The sequence below is a fragment of the Dipodomys merriami genome, unplaced genomic scaffold, assembly GCF_024711535.1.
Source record: "Dipodomys merriami isolate MVZ:Mamm:240054 unplaced genomic scaffold, mDipMer1.0.p SCAF_68, whole genome shotgun sequence".
NCBI lineage: Eukaryota > Metazoa > Chordata > Mammalia > Rodentia > Heteromyidae > Dipodomys > Dipodomys merriami.
The window spans coordinates 7,045,320-7,058,400 of record NW_027206268.1 but is presented as its reverse complement, the minus strand read 5'-3'; positions in this window follow the sequence as shown (position 1 = coordinate 7,058,400).

Below are 13,081 nucleotides of genomic sequence, written 5' to 3'. Positions count from 1 at the left end.
TCAGCGCGCCACGCTAAGCCTCGGGGATATCAGGCAGGAAAGGCTGCTGTACAATTTATCTGCATTTGCATATGTGTCCAACCCCTTGTAGTGAACGAGGGAAGATTAGGGGAGCGTTACTCTTACTTCTGAACGAAGTGGAAGAAAAGAAAATACAGTGTTTTTCTTTTTCTTTTTCCAGAACACAGGGAAAAGTTGGTTTTTTAACTGTTAACGCATCATCACTGGATGCTGAGTTTTTCTATGGAATGATTCTTTTTTCACTGTTCAACACTGTGTCTGTATTAAAAATACATGGAGATCCACTTTCACCAGTTAATTTGAAACACAGAGGAAAAAAAACTACCACATGCTGGGCAGTGAAATTGAAATTTCTTTGGACTCTTCGAGGAGACCTATCTGTTTCATTCAAGCCTTCCATATTTTTTAACTTAAAAAAAATAGAAATCTACAAACATTTTGGTTAAAAAAAAAATAAGGTGGAACGCTGCAGGGATCTGGGGAGTGGAGACACATTCCCTCCGGCACAGGACGAGTAACCCGAGCACGTGGGCCTGTCTCCGCTTATCTCCAGGGGAATACGGGGACCGGCCATCTCTCTCCAGTCTCTCCTGCTTTTGATTATTCATCAAAAGCCGGGGACACTGGACGTAGGAAATGAGAAAGCGTTGGCAGAGGCTTGGGGCCTGCAGCTCAGAGATGCTTACACCACGGCAGCACAGCACACCCGAATCTCTCTTCACGACTAATACCGCTCCTGGGTCCCCCGCTGTCCCAGGGCCCTTTGCCCCGTTACCCCGTCCTTTCCAGAGAACAACACAACTCCTGCTCCTGGCCCGTTCCTCCACCCCTTCCCCGGTCCGTCCTGTCCTTGTCCACAGCAGCCTGCCTGGGCAGGATCTAAGCACCTGCTTCTAATTTACCCACAATGCATCGACTTGTACCTCCAACCTCGAGGGCAGGGGAGGGCAGGGGAGGGCAGGGGAGGGCAGGGGAGGGCAGGGGAGGGCAGGGGAGGGCAGGGGAGGGCAGGGGAGGGCAGGGGAGGGCAGGGGAGGGAGGTTGTCTAGAGTCCCGTCACCGTGCTTCCAAAATTGCAGGACCCGAGACGTGGCCATCGGCGCCAGGCCACTCCTGCTCTCTAAACTTGTGATTCCAACTTGGCCAAAAACTGGGACCTGGAGATGCATGCAGCGCTGGGAAAGGGCGCTGTGGGTCTCACAGGATCAAATGCTAATAAACCGCGGCCACGTGCGTGCTACTCGCTGCTTTCTGCCCAGGTGTCGGCTGAGCCGGGCAGTTTCCTGGGCGGTCACGTAAAAGAAGCAGCGACAGTGAGGACGCCGGCTCCCGGCACAGTGCTCCTGTCCATCCAAAGGCTGTGTGGGGATCTTAGCGGGGGAGTGTCAAAGCAGGGAGCCCTGGGAGCTCAGCTTTGCTGTCCCCGGACAGGGAGCCGGGTGAATCAAACGCCAAGCTCAACCCCGTCTTAATTCCTCCTGGTTCTTCCTGAATTTCAAAACTGAAGGCAACGTTCTTCCTTTGATTCACACCTTGGTCTCCAGCACAGCGTTCATCTCCTTTGTTAGTTTTGTAGTACACGCACACGCACACACACACACACACACACACACACACACACACACACACACTCACACACACGGAACCCTGATGACTGGAAGACTTGGTGTGAATCTCCGTTTGCCTTCCGAAATCCTCTTACTCTCCACAGCTGCTTGTGCAGACAAACGCGCATCAAATCGTGGGCCCACGACGAAGGTGTGTCACCTCCCACTGCATCAAGCAAGACGTTTGCGGGAGACCCACCACAAACACTCATTTGTCCATCCAGTTTTAATCAACGCAGCGGCCAGGGGCGGATGAAGAGTGAGCTCGGGTGAATGGCTCGCTCTGCTGCTGCTCTTTTTGGTGGAAACGAAACCCAGGATTCACTACAAGTAACCCAGACTCTTGAACAGAAACAAGCCGAGAGCAGTCTCATGTGAATTTCTTCAGGGAACTTAGTGTTTCTCCAAATAGCCTTTAAACCAACAGGTCAGGTGTCGGCAAGGGTGCTGGTACAGGTACTGCAGAAGAAAGTGTGGGGTGAGGGATACGTACCCACAAAAAAGGTCCAGAGCCTGGATCTTTGCCACATGAACTAAGATATAAAACTACAGTATGGATCTATCACATCTCCAGCATCTTCCGAATACAACAGATACAAATACGATTCAACGTGCTGTTCCTAATTTTTACTTTCTGCGTGTCCTGAGCCTCGAACTCGACACCAGGGCGCATCCCTGAGCTTGTTTGCTCAAGGCTAGCACTCTACCACGCTGAGCCACAGCTCCATTTCCCCCTCCTCTTTGTCTTGGGAGTTAATTGGAGATCAGAGCCTTATGCACTTTCCGGCCCTGGCTGGCTTTGAACCACAGATCCTCTTGAGTACTTCCTGAGTAGCTGGGATGACAGGCGTGAGCCACCCCTGCTTAGACAGCTGCCACCAAACGTGGTCCCTATTTACGCCACAGGCAATGGCTCCTTCCCAGAGGTCCCGTGCAGCCCCAATGTCCAGCACACAGTCTGAGCGACCCTTCGGTGAAAGGTGACGATTTGGGGGATCTCTTTGACCAAGAAGAACCCATCTGAACACCACTTCCCTCTCTTCAGGGATCCTCGGCTTTAAACCCCGATCTTAAGCCATGTGACTCTAGGATTGACCAAGGAAAGTTCACGTCCACTGCTGGACTTGGGCTTCCAGTGGAGGGCCATAGTGCTCGCAAACGCGTCTGTATGAGGAACGACGCCTCACCCACTCTGCCTGTCATTCGCCCAGGCTCAATTAACCCAGGCGTCCCTAAGTTCAGCACAGGGAGTGCCCACTGTCCAGAATAAACAGCGCAGACCAAGAGGACAGAGGTGTCTTCCCCAGCAAGAAGGGCTGCCTTGATGCCATTGGCTTTTCTCACGTTCTAGAACAAGCCAGACTCTTCTCTTACATTCCATGTAAATTTTAAAGAAGACAGTCAGCTTTCGGGTGGATAAGCGCCCCGTTTTACCCTTCCATGTCTGAGGTGATACGTGATATTTTCACATACTCGACATGTTTGCAGATGTATCTAAAGACATGAAAACTTCTGTAGGCAATTCGGAATCATTATGCAAGAGAAAACTAACCGTTAATGAATGGCGGGATGCTGGTGGAGCCACGCACCATCGGGGGGAGATCGCATGATTTGCACACGCTATAGAGTAGAAAAAATTAATGTGACACCGAGAGAGCGTGCTTTTGTGTGTGGAATATTCGTTCTGTTCACCGGCGCTGGGTGGTGCTGGGGTTGCTATGGGAACCGTGTCTCTCTGCGGGCAGGGAAGAGCGGCCGTGTGGAAGCTTCCCATTTACCCTCGGAACACTCAGGAAAACCCCTCCGAACGCCAGCGGCCGACTAAAACTTTCCGTGGAGAGAGGCAGCTCACGCTGAAATTCTCGTTACAGGAATTCTACCAGCAGGCTTTCTGTTTTTATCCACCAGCACTCCCCCTCCCTCCCCCCGCTCCTGGCCTTCCACCCTTCCACAGAAGTGGTCGAGGCAGAGACGGGCAAAAAGACACAGAGCATCCCGTGATTCCACCACGGCCCGGGGCTGGCGCGGTGAGTCACTCTAACCCACGGGGCCGTTCACTAAGCATTACGCAGGCAGCTTTTCCTCTCAGTTTTAACCACCGGTGGCTGGCTTGGGCCCCCGCGGCCCCCGTGCTGGGTGAGCCCCCCAGCCCACACCCCATGCCAGCATGGCTCTAAAGTCACCCGCGAGGTCCTCACGCGCCCACACGCGCCGTGCACAGAGGGAGGGCATGCCGGGGCTCCGGGGGGGGGGGGACGGGTCTGCAGCCCACTTGGTGTCCCCAGAGCCAGCCAGCACCGGCCAGCACACCTCCCCGGCCCTGGGTTACACCTGCGGGCCCCACCCAGACCAGGGCCAGCACGAGGCCTGGAAACCTGTTCTCTCCCGCACAAGGCTTCCAAGCTGGAGCTGAAATGTGGACGCGTGAATGGAATCCTGAGCTCTGTTTGGTAAACCTTCTATCACCATCATCACCACCATCATCATCATCATCATCACCATCATCATCATCACCACCACCATCATCATCACCATCATCATCATTACCACCACCACCATCATCATCACCATCATCATCACCACCACCACCACCATCATCATCATCATCATCATCATCATCATCACCGCCGTCACCATCATCATCATCATCATCACCATCATCATCATCACCAGCACCACCATCACCACCATCATCATCACCATCATCATGATCATCACCATCACCATCATCATGATCATCACCATTATCACCACCACTACCACCACCACCACCACCATCATCATCACCACCATCATCATCATCATCATCACCACCATCATCATCATTATCATCACCACCACCACCATCATCATCATCACCACCACCGCCATCATCATCATCATTACCATCATCATCATCACCACCATCACCACCACCATCATCATCATCATCATCATCACCACCACCACCATCATCATCATCACCACCACCACCATCATCATCACCACCACCACCATCATCATCACCACCGCCATCACCATCATCATCATCACCACCACCACCATCATCATCACCACCACCACCATCATCATCACCACCGCCATCACCATCATCATCATCACCATCATCATGATCATCACCACCACCATCACCATCATCACCACCACCATCACCATCATCACCACCACTACCACCACCACCACCACCATCACCATCACCACCATCACCATCACTATCATCATCATCACCACCATCACCATCATCATGATCATCACCACCACCACCATCACCAGCATCATCATGATCACCATCACCACCACCATCATCATCATCATCACCATCACCATCACCATCATCATGATCATCACCACCACCATCATCACCATCACCATCACCATCATCATGATCATCACCACCACCATCATCACCATCACCAGCATCATCATGATCATCATCACCATCACATATCCTATAAAATCAGCCTCTGTAATGTAAATAATTTTCTTTTCTTTTTATTTATTTATGTATCCATTTTTTTGTTGGTCGTGGGGCCTGAACTCAGGTCCTGGGCACTGTCCCTGCACTCTTTAGCTCAATGCTAGCGCTCTACCACTTGAGCCACAGAGCCACTTCTTGTTTTCTGGTGGTTCATTGGAGATCAGAGTCTCACGGACTTTCCTGCCCGGGCTGGCTTTGAACCGCGATCCTCAGATCTCAGCCTCCCGGGTGGCTGGGATGGCAGGCGTGAGCCACCGGCGCCAGGCTGTTAGGAAATTTCCAAGGCGTGAGCCACCGGCGCCAGGCTGTTAGGAAATTTCCATTGGAATGCCAAGCTCATCCTGCGGTTTATTTGGGGTTATTTTTAATAGCACACACGGCTAGTCTGAAGGCTTTGCTGTGTATGGACACATTGGGAGACCCCATGTCCCCGTTCTGCAAGTCCACCGGTCAGGGGTTCAGGACGGAGGCGTCCCGCGCTCGGTCCCCCCGCAGAGCGCACACTGAATGCCGATGTGCCGCGGGCCTGTGGAGCCGGCAGACTGCCGTACACGCGTTGTTGACGCAGGCCACTTCTCTCAAACACGGGCGGGGCTAAGAGGAACACAGGGCACACGCATGTTGTACAAGTTAAGCGACTCCGTTTGTGACCAAACCGTTGTATTAGCAAAGGAAATTCCTCTCCCTCAACACGTTTTTAAAACGATCGTATTTTCTCCCTTGGGATTCCACAGGAGAATTTCTAACAAACAAGAACCAGCACAGGACGAAGGCTTCCCACTGCCCGGAGGACGCGTGAGCACCACGGCCCGGCCCGCCAGGACGGCTCTCCCACAGTCTCTTTAATCTTCCCACATTCAAGGGGCTCACTGATGATCACCACAATCACCGCAATCCTCACAGCGTGATCCTCACACCGTGATCCTCATACTGCGATCCTCACAGCACAATCCTCACACTGCGATCCTCTCACCGTTATCCTCACACTGTGATCCTCACACCTCGATCCTCACACTGCGATCCTCACACCGTGATCCTCACACTGCGATCCTCTCACCGTTATCCTTACACTGTGATCCTCACACCTCGATCCTCACACTGCGATCCTCACACCGTGATCCTCACACTTCGATCCTCATACAGCGATCCTCACAGTGATCCTCACAGAGTGATCCTCACAGCGTGATCCTCACACCGCAGTCCTCTCACCGCGATCCTCACCGCCCCCCCTTCTTAATCCGTTGAAGTTTTGTAGAGGGGTGGGATTTTGCCGCCCCTCGGCCCCATGGGCATGGATGTGCTCTGTCCACGACGTCGGACCGCCCGGCCTCTGCGGCAGCCTGAGCCCGGCCTGCCCAGCCCCCTGCAAGTGTCCAGCTCCCTCGGGGGTCTGCGGTACTCACCTCTGCGGACCCCCTCACCTCTGGGGAGAGCAGGGACCACGGGAGAAGCGTTCGACGCGGACAAGGATGGGCTCCAAGAAGAAGAGGTTCCGAGAAGAGAAAATCCACTCCACATCGGATCTGCGCCAGGGCCTGGCGAGAACGCACCGGTAAACAGTAAATGGAGAGAAGCAGTGCAGTACATAGAGGTACCCAGAAGACCAGCGTCGCTCTCCGTAGGGAAGGAAGAAGAGAAGGGAGCCAAGGGAAAGACATCTTTCTGAGAGCGCAGAAATCACCGGGGAGGAACACAAAGCCATAAAGGTGAGCGGAGCGGACAGGGTGGGTGAAGACGTCCCAGAGAACGTCGAGGGACTGTCACATGCGGTTTTGGTAGACGCATGACATCACGCGGGCTGAACTGTTTGAGAGGACAGCTGAAAAGGAAGAGGACACAGCGTGTTCTTTAGAACATCATGGAAGCAAAGCTCTGGCCCCGAATGGTCACGTACGCCTGTAGTCCCCGACCCGGAGGGCAAGAGGATTGCAGGCTCAGGATCGCTCTGGGCTGCGTGGTACCAGCCCAGCCCAGCCCAGGGCACAGAGTGAGACAAGACCCTGCCCAGAACCCTGCGGCTAGTTCAAGTGGCACAGCACGGCAAGCTCTTACACATCAACGTCTACGGGAGGAGGATATTCGGCACCCACACTCCTGGTCCATTTCAGAAAGGTGCCCTCGGAGAGAGGACAGGCCGCTCACCCCGTGACTCCCCGCAGATCAGAACGTACCCCTCGGGTATTCACGGCTGACGGGTTTACTAAACGTCCCGAGCCAACGTGATACACGCATTGCATCTTTATGCCACCGAAAGAGATCGGCGAGCTCCAACAGGTTCATCCACAGCCTCGTTAAAAAAACAAAAACAAAAAGCAGCTCCAGAGTAATGCATCTAACCGGGGACGTCCGTGAGTCTGTACGGCCTGTTCCACAGAGACCCGAGGGCCCCTGCAGGGAGAGCCGTGAAGGGGTCCCCGGAGGTGGACGCCTGTCCACACATCCAGGGCGGGAGAATGCACGGAGTCCGCTCTTCATTCGGGGTGGCCAGTGGTCACAAAGCGCAGGACGAGGCTGACAGGACAGAACTCGTGACAAAGACAGCGCGCTGGGTGGTGGGAGGATTTCCTACCCGGGGGCCGGGCAGAAAGCTCGCCAGCGCCTCTCCACACAGGCCAGGCGCACGCGGAGATGCGCGTCTGTATCTCTGCTGTTCAAGAGGCATCGGTGCAGGCTGACCCTCAGACACGGCTGGGGGAGCCGAGCACTGGCCCAGCCCAGTGAAACACCTGGAGCTGAAGCCCAAATGCCACCGAAGAAGAAGAAGAATAGTAGTAATAATAATAGTTTCTACTATGACAAGTGGCACCCGCGTGGCCAGATCACCTCAGCCCGGCCTCCTGGGGTGAGAGGAAAGACGGCCCACGACTGGAGATGCCCCGTGTTACACTCGCAGCTATCTGTGGGTTCAACTGCCAGTCTTAGGACTCAAACTCTGGGCCTGAGCTTCTTTTTACTCAAGGCTAGCACACCACAGCACCACTTCCAGCTTTTTCCAAGTGGTTCACTGGAGATGAGAGTCTCCCGGACTTTCCTGCCCGGGCTGGCTTTGAACCACGATCCTCAGATCTCAGCCTCCGGAGTAGCCAGGATGAGAGGCGTGAGCCGCCGGGTCCAGAGGTCTGGACCTCTAGGACCTTTGGCTTTCACGGTGGAAGGATCTAGGAGCGAGCGATCAGCCCGGGTCCTATCCCGCCAAAGCCAGCGCGGCCACACGTGGCCGAAGCTCGCGTTTTTGTCTCGAAAGTCACTGGATAAAGCCAGGCTGCCGACGGCCAGCGTCTCTCCTTGCCAGAGACGCAAGTGCTCTTTTCATTGGAGATAAACGGCGTGGCAGGCCTGGCCAGGCTTCCCCGGCGCCTCCGGCACTCACGCCGTCCACGAAGGGCCAGTCGGGCTGTAGGGAGCACCCGCCCGAGTCTCCGGGAGGGATAGGAGGAGCAGGCTGCCTAAAACACCGCTGAACCGGGCGGCCCTTTTTCTTTTTCCAGTTTAAATGCAGGCCCCAGCCCCGGGTGGTGCAAATCCACCTGAGAGGACCTGCGTGACCTTTTGTTACCTTTTAGACTGATTGCCTCCAGCTTGATCCCCCATCCCATCCGAAGCACAGCAACGGATTTCTGTTCCTTCCCCCTCGCACGCGGGCTCCAGTGGGGACCCCCAGGGGGAAGGCGTCTTTTGGGGGAGCAGCACCCCTCGCACGCGGGGGGGGGGGGGGGCCCTGGGGCAGAGCCGCCTGCTCTCCAATATTTACTTAAGAAGAGGGATCTCCATGGTAACCGCGGGTCAGGTGACTGGCTGACTGAGAGGCGGCAGGCATTTGTCTTTCTTGAATGGGGGAAAACATCGATTATGCCACAGACACAGTCAGTCCAGGGAGGCCCCCGTCTCTCACCTGAGGACCCGGGAGCCCGTGGATTTCACGTGGGATGCCTTCCCCTGCTCCCCCACGCACACGCTGGTTCCCCTCTTTTAAGATTCTCATGTTTTCGCCTTGGCAATTAACGGAAATAATGCCGGTGAGACTTGCGTGAGGAGACATTCTGCCCGAGGCCCTCCCCAGCAGACCTTTCCAGAAGGAGCGGGGAGGCCAGGAGAGGCTCAGGGATGAAGACACCAGGTGGGACGCCCCCTCGAGGCTGAACAATGTGAGGACATGGACTTTCTCTGGGACGGTCTGTGAAGGAACGCGGTCCTACGGATAACCGCCACCCACAGACAGCGTGGAGACCCACGGGTGTGCTACCACGTGAGCCACAGCGCCACTTCCGGCTGCTTCTGCTTATGGGGTGCTGAGGAATCGAACCCAGGGCCTCGTGCATGCAAGGCGAGCATTCTACCACGGAGCCACCTTCCCAGCCCTGTGGTTGCTCTTTTTAAAGGCAGTGATTGGTAGATGGCCATGCCATTGGGGTGGCTTCCTAAAGTAAGGCCAGAGGCAGCTGAAGGCTGGGAGAGGAAGGCTGGAAGGGGGAGGTCGGGAGGGGGAGGCCGGGAGAGAGAGGCCGGGAGGGGAAGGCTGGGAGAGGAAGGCCGGGAGAGGAGAGGAGGGCCTCTACACCCCTGGCCTTGGATGCATAGTGCAGCCAGCAAAACAGCGCTGAACATACCTGCCCGGGGATTGGCAGTCACCGCTGGAGGATGGGGGTGGTGCCAAAAGAACCTGTGTTCTTCATCCGGACCCTGCGTGTGTCACCCGAGCCCCCTTCGGCTGCACCGACGCCCACCCAGTCCCACCGCGAGTTCTTGTGAGACATGCCAACAGACCCAGCCCACGGCTTCCCCCCCCCACAGATCCACGGCTTCCCCCCACGGACCCACGGCTTCCCCCCACAGACCCACGGCTTCCCCCCACAGACCCACGGCTTCCCCCCCCACAGACCCACGGCTTCCCCCCACAGACCCACGGCTTCCCCCCACAGACCCGGCCCACGGCTTCCCCCCCACAGACCCGGCCCACGGCTTCCCCCCCACAGACCCGGCCCTCGGCTTCCCCCCACAGACCCACGGCTTCCCCCCACAGACCCGGCCCACGGCTTCCCCCCACAGACCCACAGCTTCCCCCACAGACCCACGGCTTCCCCCCACAGACCCACGGCTTCCCCCACAGACCCACGGCTTCCCCCCACAGACCCGGCCCTCGGCTTCCCCCCCCCCACAGACCCGGCCCACGGCTTCCTCCCACAGACCCGGCCCTCGGCTTCCCCCCCCCCCACAGACCTGGCCCACGGCTTCCCCCCCCCACAGACCCGTCCCACGGCTTCCCCCCACAGACCCACAGCTTCCCCCCACAGACCCACGGCTTCCCCCCACGGACCCGGCAGTCAGGAGGGCAGAAGTGATTTTTTTTCTCGCACACTTCCTGGGGATGTGAGACACAGACCGACTGGTCGTGGACACCTCCTGCGCATAATGACAGGCAAGACGCTCCTTAGAAATGTCCTCCTTCTCGCTGAGACCCGCGCGTCGTTCTGAAGTTGATGTTGGAAATTTTAAAAACCAAACCAAACACACCAGCACTGAAATGCTGAGCAGCAGGTCCAGTAGGAAGTCCCCAGCTCTCGACGTAACCGTGCGGTCATGCGGAGAGGCTGACCTGCCCTGCAGCTCCAGGATCTGCGGACACATCACACGTGTTAGGAGAATCCTTTCTGGTGGTTTGCCTCCTGTGTCTCCATTGAGACAGAGAATCAACTGTCTAAACACTTGGTTCCAACCCTGTATCTCTCTTGTTCAATTCCCCCTTTCTTTTTCTTCTTTAACACACAAACAACAGAAAACCCGTTAGCACGTGCATCCGCCTCCGATGTCATCGGGAATGCGTTCAGCAGCAGCAGCATTAATCAACTATTTTTTCGAAAGTGTCTTCCCCATTTTTCCGTGTTAAATAGCAGTGGCACGTGGATGTCTGTTTTGGCTTAGCACATCATGAGAATTGACTCAAGGCCGAGTTCTGGGAGCCCGGCGCGGGACGGCTTTGGTTTTTCCTTTTGCCCACCACGTCTCCTGTCCTCACACACGAATGCACTTTTTGGAAAAACTCCCCAAAAGGATCCTTCGGATTTCTTTCCTGCCTCTTCCAGAATGTCCCTGAAGAGAACTGTACTGAGAGCACGCGGACTACGTTATTGGGGAAACAACACAGAACAAACAAGAACGAGAGGTGGCTGGATATCATTCTCAGGATGACATGCCCTGTGCCTTCAGTGTGTAAACACATAGGAAAATGACGGCCACCCTGGAGGCGGGCAGCAAGGGGACTACAACCGTCTTGCTCCAGCCGTGGCCGCTGCGTTCCCCCTGCGTGAATGCCGCTCATCCAGCCCCCCGGGCGGGCCCAGGGGGGGGGTTCCGTGGACCTCACTCTGCTCCTGGGCTGGTCACGGCTATTCTGAAAAAGATGATTGTGCCAAAAGCCACATACAGCCTTCTACCAGCACAGAACTAACTGGTGTAAACTGAGTCCTGCCCAGTCATGGCTGCCATCTCCCTCAGCCTCCAGTGGGACCAGGAGAAGAACACTCGGCCCTGCCCGGCCCGCTGCCTGGTCACCCTGGCGTGCAGCCCCTCTGCTAGGCCGGCCTCCAGCCCACACAGACAAACCCCACGCCACACACCCGCCCGGCCCAGCCCCCGCCTCCCCTGCCTAGAAATGCCCCTGCCCTGCCTTCCCCTTCCTGGCGACTTAAAAAATAATCCCACCCCTTGTCAGGAAGGGAAAACAGAGCCGAAGTGCCACCGTGGGGCCCAGCCGCTGCCCGGAGAGGCAGCCCGACCCTCCGCCTGGCTTCCAGGTTTCCAAAAATATTGCTTGTGGAGAGCCCTGAGAAAGCGAGGGTTCACAGAGGAGAGCCCCACCGCAGGCCGCCCTGGCCGGCTTTACCTCCAGGCTCCAAGCGGGACTGAACCGCCCCCCGTGGCTTCTTTGTTATAGGAAAAAGCCATTTGGATTCCTCCTCTCCCTTCCCCAAATCCCATGATAACTAGAACTTGCTATTTTAGCAGACATCTCTTTCTGGAGCAAAGTGAATTCCTGTTGCAGCCCTTGTCTCCTGTTTGCTCACACACACACACACACACACACACACACACACACACACACACACACACAGAGCAGAGAGACGAATGTCCCCACACAAAGCACAGGTTCAGACAAAGTTTGGCACTTTAGGCACGCTATTGCTCAAGCTCCTTTTTTTTTTTTTTTTTTTTTTTTTTTTGTCAGTTATGGGGCTTGAACTCTGGGCCTGGGCGCTGTCCCTCAGCTCTTCAGCTCAAGGCGAGCGCTCTACCAGTTTGAGCCACAGCGCCACTTCCGGTTTTCTAGTGGTTCATTGGAGATAAGAGTCTCCCGGACTTTCCTGCCTGGGCTGGCTTTGAATCACGATTCTCAGATCTCAGCTTCCTAAGCAGCGAGGCTTAGAGATGTAAGCCACCAATACTCAGCTCAGCTTTTAAAATTTGATTGCTTAAGTAAAATCTAACTCCATCCCAAGCCAAGGCCCATGCATGGCCTTACCAGAGTTCGTTGGCCCCGGACAGTTTTCCTTACACACTACCTTAGATGCTTTGCATTGTTACAAGGTCATTACTTTGTTCTCGTAATCCATCAGAGGCTAGATCATTTTTCAAGTTTTTTTTTAAGAACATATTCAAAAAAATAGTATTTGTGTTGCAGATATACACAAAGACAATGAAGAAAGACTCTAACTGCATCAGAAGCCATTGACTAAGGTGCTTGCTCGGGGGAAAGTTCTTGGTGTTTTCAGGAAAAGCCAGGTTTCTGAGCTTGGCTTCCCCGCCAGACCCACACGGAACGTCAGCGAACGCAGCCCCGTCTGCTCGTGTGGCTCAGGTTAATTGCTCATTCTGTGTTGTTTCTGAGGTACTTAGAGTTCCATAATGAAGTATTATGTCGGCTAATTAATGAATCTGAAATGCCACACAGGGTTGTTGAAATGCCAGGGTTTATCATTAC